The sequence below is a fragment of the Perognathus longimembris genome, chromosome 21 (assembly GCF_023159225.1).
Source record: "Perognathus longimembris pacificus isolate PPM17 chromosome 21, ASM2315922v1, whole genome shotgun sequence".
NCBI lineage: Eukaryota > Metazoa > Chordata > Mammalia > Rodentia > Heteromyidae > Perognathus > Perognathus longimembris.
The window spans coordinates 40,025,670-40,050,197 of record NC_063181.1 but is presented as its reverse complement, the minus strand read 5'-3'; the positions used below and the strand labels follow the sequence as shown (position 1 = coordinate 40,050,197).

The window sequence follows — 24,528 nt, the reverse complement described above, 5'->3', positions numbered from 1 at the left end:
AACCCTCCAAATTTAAGCCTCTTCTGTAGCTAAAATTAGAGGCATGAGTCACTGGCACCTGTTAAATAAAGAATGTGCTTTTCCTTTTGCGTGGTGCTGGGAATTGAACTCTGGTCTGCACTTGCTAGGCTGGAGCTCTTAAACCCCTGCCATCCTCTCCCTGCTTCCTTCCCTCCCTCCCTTTCATTCTCTTCTCTTTTAAAAAAAAAAAAACACTCAAGTCAGGCATCAGTGGCTCCTGCCTGCAATCCTGGCTACTCAGAAGGCTGAGAGTTGAGGGTTGTGGTTCGAAGCCAGCCTGGGAAGGAAAGTCTGTAGGATTCTTATCTCCAATTGACTACCAAAAAGCTGGATGTGGAGCTCCGGGGCAGAGTCCAGGCGGGCTTTCTCACACACACTGTCACACTGTCCCCCCCCCCCCCCCCCCGCCCCCAACCGGACTGGGCATCTTACCCCACAACTGAGCCCGGCCCCAGCTGGTCAGCCGCTGCCAGCAGTGCAATTCGTAACCGTCCTTTGCCTCTCAGGGCCTGGAGATGGCCCGGGTGGCCTTCTCCTGCCCTGGCTTCCTGAGGGCGGCGGGGAGGGAGTTGGGCAGAGCTGCTCTGCCCACAGGAAGCTCGGGTTAGCTAGGGGAAGCGCAGAGCAGGTTGTTTGGGTTCAGACTCCTCAGCGCGCCCTTTCCCCTGAGGAGCAGTCACCTAGTTAATCTTGTGGTAGAAAATTAAGGTGAGTTTTGCTGAAGTGTGGCTTGGTTTTCAGTTTTCTTTTAAACATTAGTTGAAAGCAGTTAAGTCCCTGGCCCGTGGATCGAGCTTCCAGCCGCCTGTACCTTCTACTCCCCCCCCCCCCCTCGCACACACGCAAGTGTGCGCGCTTACACGCGACGGAGCGCTTTCTTGGGACAATCATAGTTCGACTCATCGAGAGCATTTGGGGTCCAGAATAGGTGGCAGGCTTGCGTGATAGAGGACCTGGGTAAAGTTCAGTAACCGTCATCTCAGATCTAAAAGGCCTCATGAGTAGAGTCGGGGGTAAAAGGGCTTTGTCATGCTTTCAACCAAGGCTCGAAAAGACAGAAATGGAAGATTTGGCCCTTTGAATGTGTGTGTGTGTGTGTGTGTGTGTGTGTGTGTGTGTGTGTGTATTTGGCCAGTCCTGGGCCTTGGACTCAGGGCCTGAGCACTGTCCCTGGCTTCTTTTTTGCACAAGGCTAGCACTCTGCCACTTGAGCCACAGTGCTAATTCTGGCCTTTTCTGTATATGTGGTGCTGAGGAATCAAACCCAGGGCCTCATGTATACAAGGCAAGCACTCTTGCCACTAGGCCATATTCCCAGCCCCATGATTTTTTTTTTTTTTAATGGTGCCTGTCCTGAGGCTTAAACTCGCTCAAGGCTAGTGTTCTGACCCTTGAGCCACAGGTCTACAGGTAGCCTTTTTGTTTGTTTGTTGGTTGAGTAGTTTGAAATACAACTCTCTGTGACCTTTTCTGCCCTGGCTGACTTTGAATCCTGATCCTCAGATCTCAGCCTCCTGAGTAGCGGGCATGAGTAACACAAGTACTCAGCTGTGTGTGTGTGTGTTTGTGTGTGTGTGTATAATTTTTTTTGGGGGGAGGGGTTATTTGATCTCTTTGGTACTCTGATGAAAGCTTGGCACAAACCCCCTCCCCCCCCCAAAAAAAAACCCAGCAACACACACACAGCCCCTGAGAGGCTACAGACCTAGGCTTTGGCAATTCCTTCTAGAGGCATCTTTTACCCCTCCTGTCCTTCTAGGAGCCAATTCTCTGCTTTGACTTGCGTGGCTTGAAAATTCAGGGAGCCAAAGTGGTAGAGTGCCAACCATGAGTGAAAAAGCTAATAAGGAAGATGCAAAGCCCCAGTGCCAGTGTTAGAAAAATACGATTTGGAGTCAGAAACGTTGGCTCCTCCTCTAAGGCCCAGTGGAATTACGTCCCCAAAGGTTGAGGCTTAGCAGCGCATCCTGGCCGTGACTCTCGTGACCCCTGGGAGATGCCGCCATTCATTGACCTTAGCCCGGGAAGAGATGGAATTTGAAAATCTGAAGTATAGTTTTGTTTTCACACCACTGTGGCCAAGATCAAGAAAACCTTTCTAACGTCCCATCCTCTAAACTCTGGGACCATCTGTATTTACCTCCTCACTGGCACCCCAGGATTCTTTGCATCTGAAGTAAACATCGCCTCAGACTCCCACAGTTATCTCTTCGAGGGGCAGACAGACCCTGCATTGCTAGACTCCCAGGCCTGGCCAAGGAGGAAAAGGGTCTAGCTAAGTGTGTGTGTGTGTGTGTGTGTATGTGTGTGTGTGTGTGTGTGTGTGTGTGTGTGTGTGTGTGTCCGTGTGTCCGTCCGTGTGTCCGTGTCCTGCTGGGTCATCCCCCGCCCCCCTCATTCAACTCTATGTGCCTTGGCACTTCCTTTTCTCTGCTCGAAATGCTTCCCTCTCTTCACCCCAGGAATTTCTACTCATCTTTCAGTACCTAGCCCTGTCGGCTTGTGCTTGAACCCTGGCAAACCAACCCTCCTCTGTTTCTCTTTCCCTAGTGAGCTTTAAAGGCCTTTGTTACAGCTCACATGTCACTTTGTACTTATTATTTTATATATATATATATATATATATATATATATGTTTGGCAGACTCCACTGCCTGTAAGCCAAGTGGTTGCCTCTACCATTGTTACTCACCCAGCATGGAGTCAGGTACAAGGTACGCTTGCCGTCTAGCGCCCAGGGGCTTGAAATGTCTGGATTCTGACCATGTGGCTTCTGTTTCCTCATCTGGAGACTTGGAGTGGATGTGTGGATGAGTCAACACGTGTCAAACACTCAGAACACTGCCCAGCACATGATGTCATGCCCGTCACGTGCTAATCATCCTGAGAGTTAATCATAACAGTAAGCCCTGCTAGGGGAGTGAATGCCAAATCTGGCATGGCTGGAGAGAAAATATTCTAACTTGAGTCCATTCTGCGTTCTTCAAGTTTAAAATCACAGCGTAGATCAAATACAGCGATGCCTATTTCTTTTTCTCTTTTTCAGGGCTGGGGATCGAAACCAGGACCCTTGCACAGGCCAAGGAATGTGTAAATGACACCCCTGGCCCTTTTTAAAAGCTTAGTTTTGAGACAGCATCTCACTAAATTGTTCAGGTTAGCTCCTACTTTGTTGTTTCTGTCTCACACTACTAAGAAGCTGAAATTACAGGTTTGCACTGCTGTGCTCAGCTAAGAAATGCATATTTCTTTATTTATGGGGCTTAAAGAGGAGTTTAATAGGGGAGTATTTGTGCAATTTCCTGTTTTTTTTTTTTTTTTTAATATTAAAGTTAATGGCCAGGGACTGGTACTCACACCTGTAATCCTAGCTACTGAGAAGGCTGAGTGAGATCTGAGATTTACAGTTTGGAGCAAGACCAGGAAGAAAAGTCCATCAGCCTTTTATCTCTAAGTAACTAGCAAAAAAAAAAAAAAAAAAAGCCAGAAGTGGAGCTGTGGCTCAAGTGGTAGAGGGCCAGTCATTGCCTAGGCCCCGAGTTCAAGGCTGGCACCAAAAAAGGTAATGGTTGCACTGGGATTATCGCTTAGTGGTAGAACACTTGGCTTGAGTGTGTGACGCCCTGGCTTTGATCCCTAACACCCTCCAAACATAAAAAAGTCAAACGACCATCTCTGAAGCCCGTATGCATTTAAAAGCAGGTGCCGTGGAAGTGTGAGGTCTCCCCTCCCCTTCCGCGTTGCAAATACGCGTACAGTATTTTCCAGTCCAGTGATTGAACGCCTCTTGCTCTGCAGAGTTCATCGGAGGGGCCCTGTCCATAGCTTTACGAACAGCATTTACTCCTGTGGGAATCCTGAAGAGACCAATGGAGAAAGCATTTTCCTCCTTCTTTGAGCACAGCCCAGTCTCCTTCTAGCATGTTTAATTTATAGACAGCACCCATACCCTACACTGCAGGGCTGGCAGGTTCCGCCCCCTGCGTGTGTGGGGGGCTTGGGTTCCTGTGTTAGGTGCAGGAAGCCCCTATCTGTCTTCCCAGTATCTTTTTGTGCTTCCTTACCGAAATTTTGCCTAAACTAAAAGCCATGAAAGCCAGACCTCCTTATGGGGGTATTTAGTTTTCACTTAAAAAAAGAAAGGAGAAAAAAAAAACAACCCAGCACAATGAAGAGAATGGCAGTGTTGAGGCCTCAAGCACGCCCGTGCCGTGATGGCTGGACGTGTTCCCGAGTTGAAGCGGTCCTGGTCGACCTGAGGGGGCCCGCCCGCCAGGCCCGCCTCGCTCACGCTTTGTCTCTTTGCTCTCTGCAGAGTTATTTGGTGGGTAACTCGGTAGTCTGAACGCTTGCCTCCAGGTTCCCAGGCTTTATTCAACATTTTTGAAATTTGAAAATTAAAAGAAACCATTTCCTGGTCCCTCCCCCCCCCCCCCCCCTTTGAGGTGGGCCCTGGGACTTGAACTCAGGTTTCACTCAAGGCTGGTGCCTTGAGCCTCTCTTCCACTTCCAGCGTTTTTCTGGTTAATTGGAGGTAAGAGTCTCCATGTCTGGGCTGGCTTTGAACTGTGATCCTCAGCAATTGGCCTCCTGAGTAGCTAGGATTACAGACGTTAGCCACTGGCACTGAACTTGTGTTTCTCTCTTTCTCCTTTTTTTAAATGCCAGTTCCTGGGATTGAACTAATGGCCCGTGTGCTGTATCCTGAGCTTATTATTATTATTATTATTATTATTTTATCACAGCTCCACTTCTGACTGCTTACTTGGAGATAAGAACTGAATGGACTTTCCTGTCTGGGCTGGCTTTGAACCATGCTCCTCAGATCTCAGCTTCCCGAGTAGCTAGGACGAAAGGCATGAGCCACCAACCCAGCAAGAGTTGACTGCTTCTTTTGTTGTCTACTTTTTAGTAACACAGGATCATTTGTAAATTATGTTTAATGTGAAAGGGAGAGTGCTTTTAATGAAATGAAGTAATAGTAATTTAACAATTCTAGGCCCAAGCTATTAGGACTCTGACTTAGAGAAAAAAATACTTTTGTGGGGAGTACATGTAATCTCAATCATTCAGGAAGCTAAAGCAGAAGATTACTTCAGTTCAGGAGTTCAAGATCAGCCTGGGGCAAAAATAGTAAGGACTCCAATTTAGGAAAAGGCTGGAGATGTCAATGGTTGAGCACTTGCCTAGCATGTGTAAGGTACAGAACTGGCACATGAATTTCTGCAAAGTTTAAAAGTCTGAATTGAGGGCTGGGAATGTGTCCTAGTGGTAGAGTGCTTGCCTAGCATTCACGAAGCCCTGGGTTCGATTCCTCTGTACCACATACACAGAAAAAGCCAGAGTGGCGCTGTGGCTGAAGAGGTAGAGTGCTAGCCTAGAGCAAAAAGAAGCCAGGGACAGTGCCCAGGCCCTGAGTCCACAAGCCTTAGAACAGCAAAAAAAAAAAAAAAGTCTGAAATAAGTCTCCTTGCTCTTGTTGGCAGTGTAGGAGAAAAGTCAGTGCTGTGAGCTTCACTCTCTGGAGAAGAAACAAGTTGTATGTCTTCATTCTTTTCTGTAATGTGGAGAAAGATCATTTCAAGCTGAAGGCAAAGAGACTTAATTATGTGTATGTGTTGGCATATTTTTCAGATCTTGAAAAGAAACCAGTCTCTTTTTTTTTTGGTGGGTTATTTAGTAGCTTTTGATCCATACCCTCAAATATTTTACAAAGCATATCATATCAAAGAAGATAAATGCCGTAATGACATCCTTGTAGAAATTACGAATATTTAATGCTGGATGAAGAGAGTAATGGTCTGAGTGGCGGTTCTCAGTCGTTAATTGGATGTGATGGGATAACCACTGGGCAGTTTCCGTACGTGTGTGGGTATGGATAGGTTTGGAGCACGTACTAACATCACAGTCAGTAGTTCTTTCTAACGGCCAGGAGATGGTCTCTGCTTACCTTTGTTTGCTTAGATGTGGACAGAAGGGCTACGCCTTTGTCCAGATATATACTAAGTAAAGTTAAAGCAGCAGGGACGAGGGGCTCAGGCCTGTATAATCCTGGTTACTCTGGAGGCTGAGATCGGAGGATCCCAGTTTTGAAAGCCAGTCAAAACAGACATAGCTGAGAGACCGTCTTATCTCCAGTTAACCAGCTACAAAAAGAGCCAAAAGTGGAGGTGTGGCTTAAGTGGTAGAATGCCAGCTCAGAGCTAACCTTGAGGCCCTGAGTTCAAGCCCCAGTACTAGTACACACACGCACGCGCGCACACACACACACACACGCACGCACACACACATACACACAGCCTTTTTCTTGATGGGTGAAGTGAAGCAGCACAGCAATCACTCATCATTTATTTTCTTGCCAGTCCTGGGGCTTGAACTCAGGGCCTGAGCACCGTTCCTGGCTTCTTTTTTGCTCAAGGCTAGCACTCTACCACTTGAGCCACAGCACCACTTCCAGCCTTCACCGTTTATGTGGTGCTGTTGAGGAATCGAACCCAGGGCTTTGTGCATGCTAGGCGAGCACTCTGCCATTGAGCCCCATTCCCAGCCCCATTCGTGATTTATTGTTAATACTTTTTGGTGGTACCGGGAATTCAATTTACACTTGCTAGGCAAGTGTTCTACCACTTGAACCATGCCCCGGAAACCCTCTTTTTTTTAATTGGCCTTTTCAGGTAGGGTCTTGGTGGCCTCAGTCCAGGGTCCTCTCTCTGTCCCCCTGTGTGTCAGGACTATGGTATGTTTCATCGCACCTGGCCTGTGGAAAGTGGCTTTCCAGTGTTCCCTTTGAGTGTCCATCAGTTACGTTTCCTTGAACGGAATGCTCGAGAAAGGCGTGGGGATACCGGAGCTTCCCCGGGATCTCTGCTTCCTTCTGCCCGCAGCCGGAAGTTCCTGGTGTGAAGAGTGCAGTGTCTCGCGGTGGAGCCGAGGAAGCGTGTCAGTCCTTGGGCTTGTCCTTGTTTGGCGTGGGCTGTCCTGGCCAGGGGAAAACTGGGATTTCGTAAGGACTGGTGGCTTGAGTGGGAGTCTGGAGCCGGCATTTGTCAGCGTGCTTTCTCCGGAGTGGGTCATTCCTGCCGTGTCTCACGTCACCGTTTTCAATGGTACATCTTCAAGGCTACTTTTGTTCTTTGGGGCCATTACCTTGTTGACATAGTTTTAAGCAATCATGCAGTTGTTTGAATAAACTGACTCCACAGACAAAAATGTTTCCCATAATGGGCGCCAGTGGCTCATGCCTGAAATCCTGGCCACTCAGGAGACGGAGACCTGAGAATCATGGTTTGAAGCCAGCCTGGTCAGAAAAGTCTGTGAGGCTCTCACCTCTGATAAACTACACAGAAAAAGCCAGAACTGGCACTGTAGCTCCAGTGGTAGGGCTCTAGCCTTGAGCCCGAAGAGGCCCAAGGACAGCACCCACGCCCTGAGTTCAAGCCCCAGGATTGGCCAAAAAAAAAAGTTTTTCACCCCATTGTCTCAATGAAATACTTTCAAGTCTTTGGTTACATGGGAAACTGCAGACAAGGTAACCCTGTAACTCTTTTGTATTTTACCATTTATGGATGGATGGATGGACGGACGGACGTGCGGGGCATGAACTCAGAGCCTGGGGGACTATGTGCCCTCAGCTCTTTTGCTCAAGGCTAGCACTTTACCACTTGGAGCCACGGCTCCACTTCTAGTTTTTGAGTGCTTAATTCGAGATAAGAGTCTCACAGGGATTCATCTGCGGGGCTGCTTTCTACCATGATTCTCCGATCTCAGCCTCCTGAGTAGATTACAGGCAAGAGCTGGCATCCAGCTTTATCATTTATTCTTGATGAAAAATTCACTAGGGCCAGGCACAGTGACGCACACCTGTATTCCCAGCTACTAGAGAGGAAGAGATGGTAAGAATCAGGTCTCTCCCAGGCAAAAAGTGAGCCAGATCTGATTGCAACCAAAAAGCGGGACATGAAATTCACATCATCATACTTGCTAGGGAGAAATATAAATAGGAGAACCTCAGTCTAGGCTATCTTGAGCAGAAAAATCCCCATGAAATTCTTTTAAAAAGCCTTGCAAAATGGGTAGGAGGCATGGCTTAAGTAGCAGGGAGCTAGGCCCCTGCTTTAAACCCTAGGACTGCCAAAAGATGCAAAGAAAACTTCTCTAGGTTCTCTGATGTGGTTCTGACAGTTACCCCTTGACTTCAGTGTCATTTATGGATATTATGCCCAGAGCCATTTAAGGTCATTTTGTCCTTTGAGACTTCCTGTCTTAACTCCTGTCATTACATTGCCTTTGTATCACAGTGACTATCTCCATGAAGGTAGTTTAATTAATGAAGATACATTAAAATCACAGATGCTTTAATAGCCTGTTGTAGGAACGAGCCACTGGTGACTCAAACCTGTAAGTTACTCAAGAGACTGAGACTTGAAGGCTCTCTTTGAAGCCAGCTGAGGCTACCTGTCCCAGTCAACTAGCAAAATGTTGGGACTGAAGGCATGGCTCAAGTGGTAGAACACCAGTAATCAGTAAGCAAGCCCAACGAAAACACAAGGCCTTCTGTTCAACCACTGGTACTGGCAAAACAACCATAATAAAAGATCATCGACAAGCAGGTAGTTTACATGACTGATAATTTAAAAATCACAAGAATAGTTGTTAAAATTAAAGCAAAGAAGGTTTCAGGTTAGTTTATAATTTAGCAATAATGTAAGTGCGTTATTAACTATTGATTTGCTATTAGAAAAGACAAGAAATAGTAAAAATTACAGTTACTTTCCACTGTTAATTTCCACCTAAATTGTGATGTAAGACAATAACATAAAAACCCCTTAGTCACACACACACACACACACACACACACACGTTCTGGAAACATCTTTTATGGGAAACCAAACTTGAATCTTCCCAGCTAACACATCCAGTAGGAATCCAGAGCAACTTCTCGAAAGTGCTGGTGTCTTTGCTCAAGCATAGACCCTTCTTTAGTGTAGAAAGCAGATAAACACAAGCCTCCCCCCATTCCACCCCCAAACTTGAGAAACAACACAGCAATAGAATTTTACCGTTTAAAACTTGGCTGACCCAAACATGAACTTTTAAAGAAAACAAGTCATTACTAAAAGAGATTCCATTTCTTTCCGGGGCCTGATTTAAGATGACTTTCCAGAATGTTGAAAAAAACTTATTCTCCCAATGGCCACTTAATTGTGAAACAAAACAAACAGTCCCAAGAGAGGTAAAGATTTTTTTTTTTTTTTTGGTCTGTTTGCATTCGAAAATACCCTTCTCCAGAGGTGCCTTTTCTTGTTCTGGGGTTGTCTGGAAGTTTGAAAAAATTTACCAGGTTCCAAGTGAAAATTGGGCTGTGATTTTTAAAAGCAGTGACTTCTGAAAAAGCAAATTTCCCTTGGGCTTCTTTCCTCGTAATGCTAGAACTCAGGGCCTCATACGCTTGCTCAGCTTTGATGTTCTGCCGTTTGAAGCACACCTCCACTGAAAGAAAGCTTTCTGCTCTTCCATTGGAGAGAAGATTGATCTGCCTGAATTGACTTCACACCACGAGCCTCCTATCCCAGCCTCCTGAGCACCTAGGGGTCTAGGTGTGGACCATCAGTATGCACCCTAAATAAGACTTGAGATGTGGAGCCTTGCTGTGTGAGGCTTCCCACGACCCCACTCTTCTGGGCTCCAGTTTCGGGGCACATGGCCTGAGGCCCCCGGCTTATTTCAGTGAGCCATCCCCCTATTGTATGCCTTCCCAAGCATCCTCAAGTGTGGCTCTAGAGACCTGGGACTGAGCATCTAGCCACAGGCCTGTATCCAGGAGGGATACAGTTTAGATCCCAACTCTGCTTTGAGAGCCTGACTTTGGGCAAAATGAGCCTCTTTAGTCTCTGCTGAGCAGTGAGGCCGGTTACCATGGCGGGATTTCTGGGATGGTAGCAGGACCCGCTACAGGTATAGGAGCCGTTGGGCTCCATGGTGCACCACCGCCGTTATTACAATGATTGGTTTGACTGGGTCCACAGTGTCCTCACGCTTGATTGCTTTCATGTTTGCCCACATGTGTTCTCTAATTGCTAACCTCCCAGTGTGCCTTATTTCAAGAATAAAAAAACCACAGAATCATCATTGATTTCAGTGGGACCTAAGACAAGGCATTATTATTACATCTACATTTTGTTCTTTCTGACACGTGCAACATGGTAAAGTTGGCTGGCGGGGGGGGGGTGGGGGTGGGGGAGATGCCAATCTCAGGGCTTGAACTCCGGGCCTGGGTGCGGTTCCTGAGCTTCTTTTGCTTAAGGCTAGCTCTCTTCCCTTTAAGTAGTCACAGCTCCACCTCTGGCTTTTTGGTGGTTAACTGGATTTTCCTGCCACAGCTGGAACCACAGCCCTCACTCAGATGTCAGCCTCCTGAGTAGCTAGGATTACAGGTGGGAGCCACCAGGCCCAACCTAAGCGTACTTCCTCCCCCCCCCCCCCCCCCCCCCGGCCCCATCAATCTTTGAAGTCAGCACCCTATCAGAACCCTCCTAGTCTGGGGAAGTTAGAGACAGGAGCCACTGGAGATGCAGGTACAGAGTAAGAGGAGGGTGGGAAGTGAGGAGTTAGGGTTTGCGCCTCAGGAATCAATCTGAAGGATCACAGGGAAACCAATGTAGTTTGTGTATTTAAGTCAACATGTTGTACAGGGATCTGAGATACTTAAAATGGGAGCATATGGGTAAATTAATGAAAGAACATGTCTTCTGACATTTCTAAATGTTTATTTAGAATTGTTTCTAATAAACAGTCCTTTTTCCTTTGAAGATTTAAAAAAATTATTTTTTTGTCAGTTGTCGGGCTTGAACTCCAGTCTCTGAGCTCTTGTGCTCAAAGCTGAGAGCATTTTTTTTTTTTTGGATGAATAAACTAGTCAAGTCTTTTTTTTTTTTTTTTTTAATTTCCCTAACCTCTAAACACTGATACCAGGCAATTAGTCCAGTTTACTCTGCACACTTCCCAGGGATTTGCGCTGCTATGACCATCGTATGACTTCCCTACTTGGTGCTCCTGCCTCAACCACAGCATTCGTGGCTCAGGCTGGTTCCCGCCTTCTGCTGGACCTGCTAGCCGTCGGGGATTGTGCTCGGAACATAGCTCTTCCACGCTAGATAGGGAGTCAGTGGTAGTATGGCTCTTTAACACAAATGCCTTGTAGCGTATCACCATGTTCCCAACCAAGCCACCCTGTTTCTTCAGTGCTGGGGTTGGTCACTGCCACGGCTGTGGTGTTTTTCCATGCAATTATGATTTGCTTGTGTTTTTAGGAGGAATTTGTTGTGCTGGATTTGGTACTGATGGAGGTCCCTGCTCACGAGTACTTACTAAATATTTCCCAAATGTTACTGAATAATGAACCTTTAACTGTTTATACTTCCTGTCGTGATATGTGTAGCAATTTGACCTCAGGCTGCCATGATTACAGGTCAGACCATTGAAATTGATCTTATCAGAGCTTGACATTTGGAAAAATAAGTTGATTTCAGATGAGTTTTGTATTGAACTTTTGTCTGAATGTTGTTTTTATTCGGAATTGATTTATCTGTTATGCAGGCTTATCTTGGAGAATAATTGTAGCTATTTATTATTACTCATTCCCCTCTTCCTTTTCCCCGATAAATCATCTCCGTATTTTTTTCTAGTAGAATACCAGTTAATCAACATGTTTCTATAAATAACCTAGTCTTTAAAGGCACTGAGCCAACTGCTTGTCTTGTTCTTTGTTTTCTTTCCAAATTTTAGGATGGTCATTATAACCTTTATCAGATACAAAGTAAAACAAAGGGGACTTTTTTCCCCCTTCTGCCCATGTTTGCAGTAAAGGAAACTACAGCTAGTGGAACCATGAAGGAGGTCATTATTGCAAGGAGGGGGGAAAAAAACCAGTAGCCACCAGAATGCCATTCAGCTGCAATTTTTAAGTGACTTTTGTGAAGAAACACTTCATTGAGCAACACCTTAGCCGATACCTTTTACATGACGGAATATAACAAATATTTAGTTCTACTTCCCTTCAGTGGAATTAAGTTCCATTGAGCAGATGCATTATTTTTTTGTGCCTGTCCTGGGTCTTGAACTTAAGGCACTGTCCCTGAACTTTTTTTTTTTTTTGCTCAAGGCTAGTGCATAACTCCACTTGTGACTTTTTTGGTAGTTCATTGGAGATAGCAGGCTTTCCTGCCCAGGCTGGCCTCAAGTCCTGATCCTCAGATCTTAGCTAGCTAGGATTATAGGCATGAGCCACTGAACAGAATATTTAGTTCTTCCTTTTAACACATGACTGGGAGTAGACATTTTGAGTATGGATATTAATTACATACTGCCCTGACTTCCTATTTTTCTTTCCTTTGCATTCATGTTGTTACATTCATTGTATAATATTATGTTGAATTGTCCTATCATTTATGTTGTCGTGCAAGGTGTGCAGTACTAGAAATAGGAGGATGTGGTCTTTAAATGCTCAGGGCTCATGCTCTATGCCTTTGCGCCACAGTTCCACTTCTGCTTTTCTGGGTTAGAGATAGGAGTAGGAGTCTCTTAGAATTTCCTACCTCGGCTGGTTTTAAAGCTTTGATCTTCAGATCTCAGCCTCCTGAGTAGCTAGCTGGCATTACAGGCATGAGTGCCCAGCTATTATTCTTTCTTAGTTCATGCAAATCGGTGGGTTGAAAGCAAATCTCTTTAATGAAAGCCCAAAGGATAGGATGTGTCGTTCTCTTTCTCCCATGTTTTCTTGGCAGATCCTTCAGTTGAGATAGGATAGGATAGGAGTCATGAACAAGTAATGTTTTAGACATTAAAATGTAGTTTGGGGCCGATGGCTGAAGTGTAGAGTGCTTGTCTAGCAACTATAAGGCCAAGTTCAAAGCCCAGTACTACCAAAAGAGTTTAGTTCATAAAACCATTTACTTTCTTGGGTTATGGTAACTAAGTACATGATTCACAGTAAACTTACATCACCACATAAACAGTCTTTCTAAGAGGAGGAAATGTTCTTCCTTAAAGTTATTCCCGTTCACTTCTAAGTGCTAGTGATCACTTGAAAAACTGTGTCAAAAGGCTGAGGAAGGTGGAAAAATGCAGCAGTGGTTCTCACTAGCCACTGGGTTGAAAATGAACTGTACCACCGGGGATGGGACGGGGGAAACCGGGAGAGAGAGAGGGCAGGGTGACATTGTCCAGAAAGAAATGATTCATTCCCTGAATTACATAACTAACCCTTCTGTGCACTGTACATCACCTTTATAAATAACGAGAAAAAGGGCCGAGGACTTGAGCTGAAATGATAGAACATATGCATGACAAGTGCTAGGAAGGCCCTGAGGTCAACCCTCAATCAATACGGGGTGTGGGTGTGTGTGTGTGGGGAGACCGACAATTCTAAGTGAAACAGAAACTCAATATTCAGAGAACAATGAGTAGTTGGCCCTTCTGCGTTCTGTCTTCTGTTTCTGTGAGTTTACTCTGGGTACTTCTTGTAATTAGCTTCTACAGTATTTTGCTTTTGGCCGCGGCTCCAGTTAGCTTAACTTTCTCAAAGTCCCTAGACCTTACAATCTGTGCCAGTATTTCCTTCCTTTTAAAGGTTGAATAGTAGTCCATTGTGTTTGTCCTTTCACCTGTTGATGCCTTTGGGTTGCTTCCTCCTGGCTATGGTCAACAGTGCCCCTGTTAGCATAGATGTGCAGATAGCTCTGAGATCCCATTCTCTTATTAATTAATTAACTAATTATACAGTGCTGTGAGTTTGAACTCTGGGTTTTATACTTACTAGTGAGCTTTACTGCTTGAGCCAAGCCTCTAGAGGTGTGTGTGTGTGTGTGTGTGTGTGTGTGTGTGTGTGTGTGTGTGTGTGTTGGTCCTGGAACATGCCTTGAGGTCTTTTGCTGCTGGAGGCTAGTGCTCTACCACTTAGAGCCACAACCTCACTTCCAGTTTTCTAGTGGTTATTTGGAGGTAAGAGTCCCATGAACTTTCTTGCCGGGGCTGGCTCTGAGCCTTGATCCTCAGATCTCAGCCTCCTGAGCAGCTAGGATTACAGGCACGAGCCACCAGCACCTGGCTTATCTTTAGTTTTTAACACTAATCATAATCATCAAGTAATATGTGAGGTGCAGTTCCATTCCACCCAAGATGGAGTCCTTTCATTTGGTTTCATCACTCTTTGGGGACTTTGTTGATAATAGGAGTGGTACTGAGTGTCAGTGTTTGTTCTTCATTCAAGGGTTGGTAAGGGGATTTTTAGCCCAACTAGAAAAAGCGATGCATTATGGTAGCTTCCAGTTGCATATTCCAAACTTGGCAGAAATACTACAAAAAAGTAAAGTTCGGTAAAACATTGTGGCAAAGCATCATTATTCTTGTCATAGGAGTTTACAAATAGCAGGTGTCCAATGCACTGGGATCTTTCTTGCCCATTAAAGGAACTGCTCCCGAGGTTGTGCAGTCCAGGAAGATGGATACAGTGCTGGTCCCTTCAGTGATTCACCCTTTCCATACTCCCCAACTTCCTTTCTGCTCCAGTGTTCCCTTCCTGCTAAATTTAATAAGTGAACCCTCCCAAAAAATTAAGAAGGGGAAAAAAACCCAATCTAAATGGTTTGGAAGTGTAATTTATCTGTGTGTCACCAGTGATAGTTCTTGTTTGTGTAATTTTCTCTTAATATGTTGGAAATAACTTCATAACTTCCTCTAGGAGGACATACTTTACAGAATCTGGCAAACTTGGACAGGACATGGGAAAGTTTTGACCTCAGAGCACTTGGTGGTTGAGTAACAATTTTAAACAGAGCTTTTTTGGACCTTCAGCAAGTCAAACGTTACCTCCAGTGATTTAGGGCAGCATTAAACCAGGATATGAAATAAAACATATCACATTTTTTTTTTAAACAGGACACTCTCTCCCCTCCCCCCGCCCCCCACTTCAGGGTTCTTTGGTTGGGGAGCCCAGCAGGTGGGCTTGCTCCTGCCCACTTTCTCTGTGTTCACCAGGGGGCCTGGGGCCGGAAACAGGAAGTCTGGGGCATAGAGCTGGAAGTTCTACTTCCCTTTCCGGCCACTGCCACGAGGGCAGCCATGGTGACCCAACCGGGGTCCCCAAAGCCAAAACACGCTTTATGAATTGTAGTTCTCAGGTGTCTAGAGAGTGGAACATGTTGTTTGGATGGTGTAAAATGAAACTGAAAAGTACCAGCTCAGGCTCTGAGTTGTAGTCTTAAGGCATTGGTTGCTTCCATCATGGAAAGCTTCCTTAATTCCAGATCTTCCTCATTTGCGAGAGTTTCTCTGTCATTGGCCTTGTGAATAGGCGGTTTAATTAGAGTGTATCTGAAATCACGGGAGATAGGTGTTTCAGACTCAGATTTAAGACATAATAGATAAATATCAGAAGTATAATAGTAAGATCTAAAGGCAGTTTTAACTAAGCACATGAATCTTTCTGCAGTGAAACGTAAATCTTCGTAGGTTAAGTTCTTCTTTAGGTTTGTATTTGCTTTTTTTGTGTGTGTGGGTCATTGAGCCTTGAACCCCAGGGCTTTGAGCATGCAACACACATGGTCTACCACTCGAGTCATTCCTCTGCCCAAAGAACAGTTTAAAAAGCATAAGGTCTATTCAAAGATTCAAAATTATTTCTAGAAGGCTTTTTTTTGTTGTTGTTGTGACTTGTGAATTCTGCCTTGACTTGTTTCCATTTCGTGGACACATTAAGAAGACAAAGACCCAGCACTGGGAATGTGGCTTAGTGGTAGAGTGCTTGCCTTGCACGCATGAAGCCCTGGGTTCGATTCCTCAGCACCACATAAGAAGGAAAAGCCAGAAGTGGCGCTGTGGCTCAGGTGGTAGAGTGCAAAAGGTGGTAAAGAGCACAAGGAAGCCAGGGACAGTGCTCAGGCCCTGAGTTCAAGCCCCAGGACTGGCAAAGAAAAGAATACAAAGGCCCTTGTGGATCTTAATGTTTTGATCAGCTTTGCTGCCAATGGATGCTTTCCGTGCTGAGTAGAAAATTCTTAAGGTTTAAGCAACGAAAGTGTTCCTAAGGTTTGTTTCCTTAAACAGAGAAAGGATTCTCCTGAGTTGAGATGTTTTGTGTCAACTCATAGTTGTATTATGATTGGCCTGAAAGTCTAGCAGTCTGGCATAGTTTAGTCTATGATCCATAGAAAATAATATTGTAGCTTTGTTGTTGTTGTTCCCAGTCCTGGGGCTTGGACTCAGGGCCTGAGCACTGTCCCTGGCTTCTTTTTGCTCAAGGCTAGCAGTCTACCACTTGAGCCACAGTGTAATGTCCAGCCTTTCTGTTTATATGGTGCTGAGGAATCGAACCCAGGGCTTTGTGCATGCTAGGCAAGCACTGTACCACTAAGCCACATTCCCAGCCCAATATTGTAGCTTTTGTAGTTGAAAATAGGCCTGATTTTCATTCTTACTTTCCACCTAAAATACATTTACTTACCTGGTAAAAGCCTGACCAACAGGAGTGTCTGAAAGAATAATGTATAGTTTTTAAAAAGCTGAATTAACTATGGAAACAGTAACAGCAAAGGGCAAAGTCAATAACTTTGGGGGTATATATTATTTCCCTTGTGTGTTCAATAAACGTATGCAATAACAAAAATAACCAGATACACAGGAATTTAGATCACTCATAAGAGTAACATCAAAATATAAAATTCCATCTCTACTCATTAGTCTGTTAGTTCCTAAAAGTAATCCTATGCTGAAAGAAGGCTTGATACTACAGTTTTTATATTTGTCGTTTTCCCCTGCTATTTATTTATTTGTTTGTTTCTGGAAGATGTGATTTTCATGCTAATATTTTATACTTTTGATGGGTCAGAAATTTCTCGATTATCTCCTTGAATTAATAAGTCTTGTTATTTACCTCCGTTGTTTTGTCTATATGATGCAGAACTTCTAAATAGTTTATTATGATCAGTGGTTCTTTCTAGTTAATTTTCTCCTTCGTTTTTGGTGATGTTGAATATTCAACTAAGGATCTTGTACTTGCTAAGGAGGGCTCTACTACTCGAGCCACACCTATAGTCTCTTTTTGTATTATTTTTAAGGTAGGGCATCACTTTATACTTGGGTCTTGAGTACCGGGGTTCGAATGTGCCTCTTGCTTGTTAGGTAGGTATTCTATTGTTTAATCTATATATACTCCCAGACCTTTTGCTTACAGGTAGGATCTCCTTTTGTTATGTTTTGTTTTTCCTGTTCAGGATTACTTAAGACAGCAGTCCTCCTCGTAAATACTACATAGCCGGGGTCACGCTCGCTACCACTTCTCAGCTTACTTAGGGTGGTGTGGGTCTTGCTAATTTCCTGTAGGGCTGGCCTCTCACCGTGGTCCTCTGGATCTTTGCCTCTCTAGTAGCCAGGATTACAGATGTGACATAACACACAGGTCCCAATAGCATGCTTTTAGAAGAAGTATCTCTCTTCTCTTGCTGTTATCCACAAGATAACCTGAGATGTGAACAGCAATCCTGGACCATAAAGATGACACCTGCTTCTTGGCATGTCAAGGTGGAAGACCCCAGGGAGCCTGGTGCTCCTTTAATCTTAGCCATTCAGGAGGCTGACATGGGGAGGCTTGCAATTAGGGTTAAAACTCCAGCGCAAAAAAAAAGTCATAAAGTAGAAGTCGCAGGACTTGCCAGAATAGTTCTAGAGTCCTTACTAGCAAGAGACTTTAAGAAATTGCCTCCCCACCTGAAATGATGACTACATAAAATAATAGTGGGGACCTGGCAGTTGATTCTGAAGTGTATGCTATGACTGCTAGTGAATCATGGAACTGTGAACACTCAGCAACAAATGAAGACAACTCACCTTCTTCATATAGCGGTGGAGTCTATAAATCACTGCCCTTTGGCTTCCCTGAAGAATAATTTCCCACCTGTTACTTGTGTAAACAAAGATTTGATTCATCATTTAGGAAAGACTTTGTAAGCACTATTGGTAAAGCCAAATAAGCTGGGGCCGTTCAACTCAGTGGTTGAGTGCTAGATCTACAAGGACCTAGGTTTGACCCCCAGTACTGCAAACAATAGCACTAAGTAGTGGTACTAACACAGAAAGCAAATGAAACAAAATTATTGAGCCTGTTTATAACTATATTGCCCACTGTTAAAATCATAGTTGATCAGACAAAATAGGCTAAATGTAGTTTCCCTAGCACTCCTTTCAAGTTTCTATCAAGACTTGTCAGATGGTAGCAGTAGGTGTGTATAGAAATGTGTAAGGATTTGGAAAGGTCAGTCTCATAACAGGAGGAATGCATATGTTAGGTGTTGAGCTCCTGGACTCGAATCAAGCTTGTTCAAGGTTCAAATCTGGCCTCTACACTTGGTTTTGTTGCCTTGAACTAATGCTTTCTGAACCTAAGTTTCTGTGTCTACCAAATGGAGACAGATTGGACCTACCTCGTTCACCTAGTTGTAAATAGGAATAAATAAACAACTCTATATAATGCTCATTTCTTCTCCATTTCCTGTTTTATCAAAACTCCTACCGAAGACAGTGTTCATAGTGGGGTCCTGAATTTTCCTTTTGTACAACCTCCTGGTTTTACCTGCCATCCCCTGACATTGAGCTCAAGCCTAAAAATTTGGGGATTGGGTGCATTGCACTGTATGGGTCAGGATGGTAGCAAATGAAATGTTTCTTCTGGGCCAACAGTATAAATATCCCTTCTGAACAGTTTCCCACCTGGCATGCGTAACTTCCAAGCATTTGGGTGGGAATGGAGGAAAAGTCAAAACGATAATGGAAATGCAAAGACAAACCCAGATCACAGAGACCTTCCAACTTTAGAACGCATTCAAATTTGGGCTTTTTTAAGTATAAAGAAATGAAGGAGATCTTCCTTTCCTGCTTCAGTGCTATGTTCTGATATCCTGACGCAACTTCAGTGGTGTTTCCTTCTCCTCTGAGCGGTTTTCCGAGTTGGTCTTCTACTACCTCCCCTCACGGAGGGTGCCTGGAAGTAAGTAAGCCCCGTCGTCACCTGTGCTACATCCTGGGGGAGTAAGTAGTGAGGGACTAACTCATAGGAGGGGCTCAGGAGGACTTGAGGCCCGGCCTAGGGCTTCTTAGAAGCCTTCTCTGTGTCTCCTAGGCATTTTCACTTCCAGGGTACTTTTCCATTGTTTTAGAAAGAATTCCTTCAGGACCAGATTCTAGTTTTATGGGTAGGATTTGGTTTCAACCGAAAACGATGAAGAATTACAATTTACTTTGAGTTCCACTTCAAGTCAACTAGGACGTCCTGTTTAGAAACAGTGCTCCAACCCTTTTTAAAGAACAGTTTATCTTTTCTTTTTAAACAAGTCGAGGTACTTCTGGGGACACAGACGGAAGTCAGGTTGCCACATCAGAATAAACGCATAACATGGCTTCCTTCTCCCAAATAACGTCCCTCTTAAAACGAGAAGATGGATGGATGCACTGAAACCTTCAACTTCACGTCGTCGCGTTCAGCTAACTCTTTAGTGGGGCACGGGGAGCTACCCAGCGTTTTACTATTTGTTTAAAAGTGGACTGCTTTTAAAAGCCCTGGAGGCAGAGCCCGAAATCACTTCCCGGCTGGTTACTGAGAATTAATTATTAAACAAACCAGCCCGACGTGGAGACCTAGGGGGCTGCTGGTTTGATGGGCTCTACCAGGTGGTAGGAAGAAACACAGGGCGGTGTTCGTGTCGTTGGAGTCTGCTTTGGAGAGGGAGGGTGTGACCCGCCTTAGAAGTCGCCTCTGCTGGGGCTGGCGGCTGTGAGCCCAACCTCGCGGGTGTGCAACCTCGCGGGTGTGCAACACCTCGTGTGCCCGCACCTGAGCTGTGTCACTTGAGTAGGCGGAGACTGTCACATAAGATGCTGCCCAGTATCCCCACAGCCACATGGTGATGACAAAACTAACCAGAAAAGCGGATCCGCTTTTATAACAGCTCAGGTAAATGTCGTGGTTGTGTTATTGTCATTTGTTGGTTTTATAGAGCTTTCCATTTCAGAAAAAACCCTTTATACACGTGTGTGTGTTTTTAAATTATAAGTGTAAGCTGTGCATGCGTGCATGCAACTGCTTCGAATGACCTGGGGATGGAACAATTATTCTCATGCCAAAAGAAGTGCGTCCGTCTTGGAGTGGTGAGCGGGCCCCGGGGCTCTCAGCAGAGCCCCTTTTCTTTCCTAAGTGGCTCTCACAGGCGTGGATGGGCTTTTCGCATTGCGAAAGTCTGGGCTTTGGGGCCGGGAATGTGGCTCCGTGGTAGAATGCTTGCCTAGCATGCACAAAGCCCTGGGTTCAATCCCTCAGCACCACATGAACAGAAAAAAGCCAGAAGTGGCGCTGTGGCTCAAGTGGTAGAGTGCTAGCCTTGAGCAAAAAGAAGCCAGGGACAGTGTCCAGGCCCCCAAGATCAAGCCCCAGGACTGGCAAAACAAAGTCCGGGCTCCTTTGATTCTAAGAGTCACACCTGCCATTCCTGTGCCCTTACATGGAAACGGGTTTTTCTCCTTCAAGCTCACATTATGTCCTGTCCACGCCTCCTCCTTGTATAATAAACGTCATGTGTTGGAATGATGTACATCAGGAGTTACTTCAGCCGTCGACACAGAGTGTATACTCGGGGGCCGTTGCCCATTAGGCAGGGCTGCGCTGTCTTTCATTATTCACGGGGTGTTTTGATATCTATAAAGGTCACGTGAAGGTTGTCTGTCAAGCAAAGCCAGAGTGTTTTGCACAGGAATTGAGTGATTTTGATAGATATAGATTATTATCTTTCCCTCTTTGAAACTGTGTTTTCTTTGCAAGGACCTCCCATTTTTTCAGGCTCTAGAAGTGTGAATGGGGCTAGTCTTTCTCAGGGAAAGTCGCCATCTTAGCGCCCTTTCCTAGCAGGAAGCAGTGTGCTGGGGGTGGCTGATACACTGCGAAGAACGGAGAGCAAGTGGGGAACGGGAGACATTTGGATAGACCTTGGAGGCAAGTTATTATCTATGAAGACTTGTAGCTCATTTGCTTTCAAAAAATCAAATGGTTAGCTGGATGCAGGCGACTGTAATCCTAGCTGCTCAGAGGGCTGAGATCGGAGCATGGTGATTCCAAGCCAATCCAGGAGGGAATCTCCACAAAACTCTTACCTCTAATGAACCATCAAAAAGCTGTGGTTCAAGTGGTAAAAGCCGAAGTCCTGAGTTCAGGCTCCAGTTCAGACAGACCCCCCCCCCCCCCCCACACACACACACTGTTATTGCAGAACTCCCATCTTCTAAGGCACGGAGAACAGACAACAACGGTATATTTTCAGGAAAAGCCATTAGCCTAGAAACTTCTGTTGGACGGTAGTTCTGTGTGTCGATTCCATTGTGTGCGTCAGGGTGTGGTTTCCAGTGTCCACAGAACGCAGTTTTTAAGGACGCTGCAGCCACAGGTCAGTCATACATGAGCTTAGACTGGATCGCCTATAAAGTGCTTTCCGTCTACTCACTCTACCTTCCTCCTTTGCGAGGAGACTCAACATGACCGCACTTCTAAGAGATCACAACAGGCCACTTTATGTCACTAAGTTCACTGAAATTGACTGAAGCAGGCAACGGTCACAAGGGCATTTCACATCATAGGACTTACTCATGAAAAAGTACGGTGTTCCTGAAAACTGTCAAGGGCCAAGCGTTGTATCTCATACCTGTAAGGTCAGATACTTGACTGGGGCCCAGGAAACGGAGAGGAGCAACAGTCTGAGGGCGACACAGAACAAGTTAGCAGGACCACATCTCAACAAACAAGGCAGCCCAAGCAAAAAGTAGGGGCTCCTACCCTTTATTTTTTTTTTGCCAGTCCTGGGTCTTGAACTCAGGGCCTGAGCACTGTCCCTGGCTTCTTTTTGCTCAAGGCTAGAATTCTACCTCTTGAGCCACAGCGCCACTTCTGGCTTTTTCTATATATGTGGTGCTGAGGAATCGAACCCAGGTCTTCATGCACGCTAGGCCAGCACTCTTGCCCCCTAGGCCACATTCCCAGCCTGGCTCCTGCTTTCTATCGGATCTCTTATCTCAAACGGGAAGGATGGGGGTGAGGGAGAGAGAGCTTAAACGGCAGTTGTCTGTCAAGCTCAAGAACGCGGAACCACGCGAGCCCTCTTGGGCAGGCGGCACACATATTGAAATTGGAACAATACAGAGACGTTAGCACGGCCCCTGTGCGAGGATGATACGCAAGTTGGTGAAGCGTCCCACTGGCTGCCCCCAGGGGCCAGCGCGACCCTCTGCCCGCCCTCCGGTGCCCTGGGACTATAAAGTTTTCCTGACAGAGATTGGAGCAGTTTTTAAAAAGCCGGGTGTGAGGTTGTACTGCTTTTGCCCTAGGACGTACGTGTGTGCTTTTTGTCTAAAAGTAACCTTTTATACTGAACAGCTATTGTTCACTAGTCAAAACAGCCCCTCTTTTCCTCCCTAAAATGTCAATATTTCTATCATCTTTTTTGTTGTTGTTGTTGTTGGTGGTGGTGGTCATGGAGCTAGAACCCGGGGCCTGGGTGCCGGCTCTGAGCTCTTTTGCTCAAGGATAGTGCTCTACCACTTGGAGCTCCCCCACTTACAGCTTTCTGGTGGTTAACTGGAGGTAAGAGTCTCAAGGACTTTCCTGCCTGAGCTGGCTTTGAACCGTGATCCTCCCATCTCCCAGATCTCAGCCTCCTGAGTAGGAAGGAGTACAGGCACGAACTGCCAGTTCCTCCCCAGCCAGAATTTCTCATCTCACAGAGCAAATGGTGCCTTACCCAGTTCTTAATCTTCTGTTGTTCTCTCGCGATTTGGTCACTGGGCACGAATGTTGCCTTGCCTTTCCCAGCAAGTTTGTAAGAGAGACATTAAATTGAGGAATGCTCCTGTCATCCCAGCTACTCGGGAGGCTGAGACCTGAGGATCGCTGTTGGTATCGAGTCCGGGCAGGCAAGTCAGTGAGACTCCCATCTCCAAACCATCACTAGAAAACTGGAAGTAGAGCCGTGGCGCAACGTGGTAGAGTGTTGATCCTGGAGCAAATGGAGCTCAGCGACAGCAATCCAGGCCCTGCATTCAAGCCCCACAACCGACAAACCCCCCACAAAACTTGATTCCTAATGGTTTGAGGTTTCTAGGAATCTTCCTCGTTCTGTGTCACTGTCCTGTAGGCTTGTTTAAAATGGCTGATTTGGGGGCCCAACCTTACTTACTAAGAATATCTCAGAACAGAGACCAATAGTCTTCGTTTTCAATAAACATCTTATATTCCCTGGGATCCTTCTGCCCATTAAGATTGTCCTGCTGTTTGTGGGAATCTTGGTAGCGTGGCTGGTGGACCAGGCAGACACCAGCGCAGCATGTCAAACCCCACCAGAGCTACTCAACCAGAGCCGAAGTCTAGGTACTTACCATGGTATGAAGGTATGCACACTCAAGCTGGGACAAACTGTTGTGCAGCTCTTCGTAAGTACCGAAGAGTGAAAATTTCCAAGGGAAGGTCCCAGAAATCTACATTTATTGTCTCGGGAAAATAACTTTATACAGGAAAATTATTATTTTCAATAAGGAACAATAGTGGAACGTTCTTGATGTCAACAGCTTTAACCACACGCTTAATGATTTCCTTAAAAATAAATTCAGACATGCCTCCTAAAACTTGCAAATGTCTCCCAGGAAAGGAGCGAGTTATTCTCCGCGTGGGATTCGCTCTTGGCCTGGCCTCTGTTGCAGGGGCAGCCAGAGTGCTCCCCGGCTATGCCTTAGGGCGGTGGAGTAGGTGCAAATGAATCTAGAAACGTTGCCTGAGAGATGGCGGTGTAGCTACACCCATTCGGACAATCACTTCCGCTGTGCCGGAATGCCTGTGATTGGGATGGGTTTGCCCTTCAGGTGGTTTTGAGTGCCTGCCTAGCAAGGAAGAGGCTCCAGTACTTCCCCCCCCCCAAAAAAAAGGGGTGGGGGACCCAAGGTGAGCCTCAGCAGCCTCCTTTTCCTTTATTCCTTCCTTCCTTTCATTTTTGTGTCTGTACTGGGGCTTGAACTCAGGGTCTGGGCTTTCTTGCTTAGGGTTGGGTGCTCTTGCCAGTTGGGTCAGGGCCCACGTGCAGCTTTTTGGTGGTTCACTGGAGGTGAGAGTCTCGTGGCCTTTCCTGCCTGGTCTGGTTTGGAATGGTGAACGTCAGATCCCAGCCTCCTGGGTAGCTAGGATGACAGAGCCACTGGCACCTCGCTAGCAATCTACTTTACACCGAATGTTCTTGCCATCCAAATGTTTATCGGCAGTTAATGGGAACTTGTTTAATTTTTGCCACGGGCTTTCTGATATATGTTCGTTGTGTTGTCAGCTTTGTTTTCTTTCACATGTTACCTCAAGAGTAGCAAAGAGGCAACTCAGGGTTGTTAGTTGAAGTTGAAAATTGACAGTGCAGGAAACTAAATCCTGTAGTGCCCCTTGTCC

General features: G+C 45.6%; 1 protein-coding gene and 1 non-coding gene across 4 annotated transcripts in view; both read left to right on the top strand.

Moving 5' to 3' along the window:
- Rbpms (RNA binding protein, mRNA processing factor) overlaps window positions 1-24,528 on the top strand; it is a 152,009-nt gene that overhangs the window by 34,611 nt on the left and 92,870 nt on the right. The window lies entirely within an intron of this gene.
- On the top strand, window positions 22,201-22,310 carry LOC125339756. Its single transcript, XR_007208607.1, has one exon. It is a non-coding gene; the product is annotated as a U6 spliceosomal RNA (small nuclear RNA).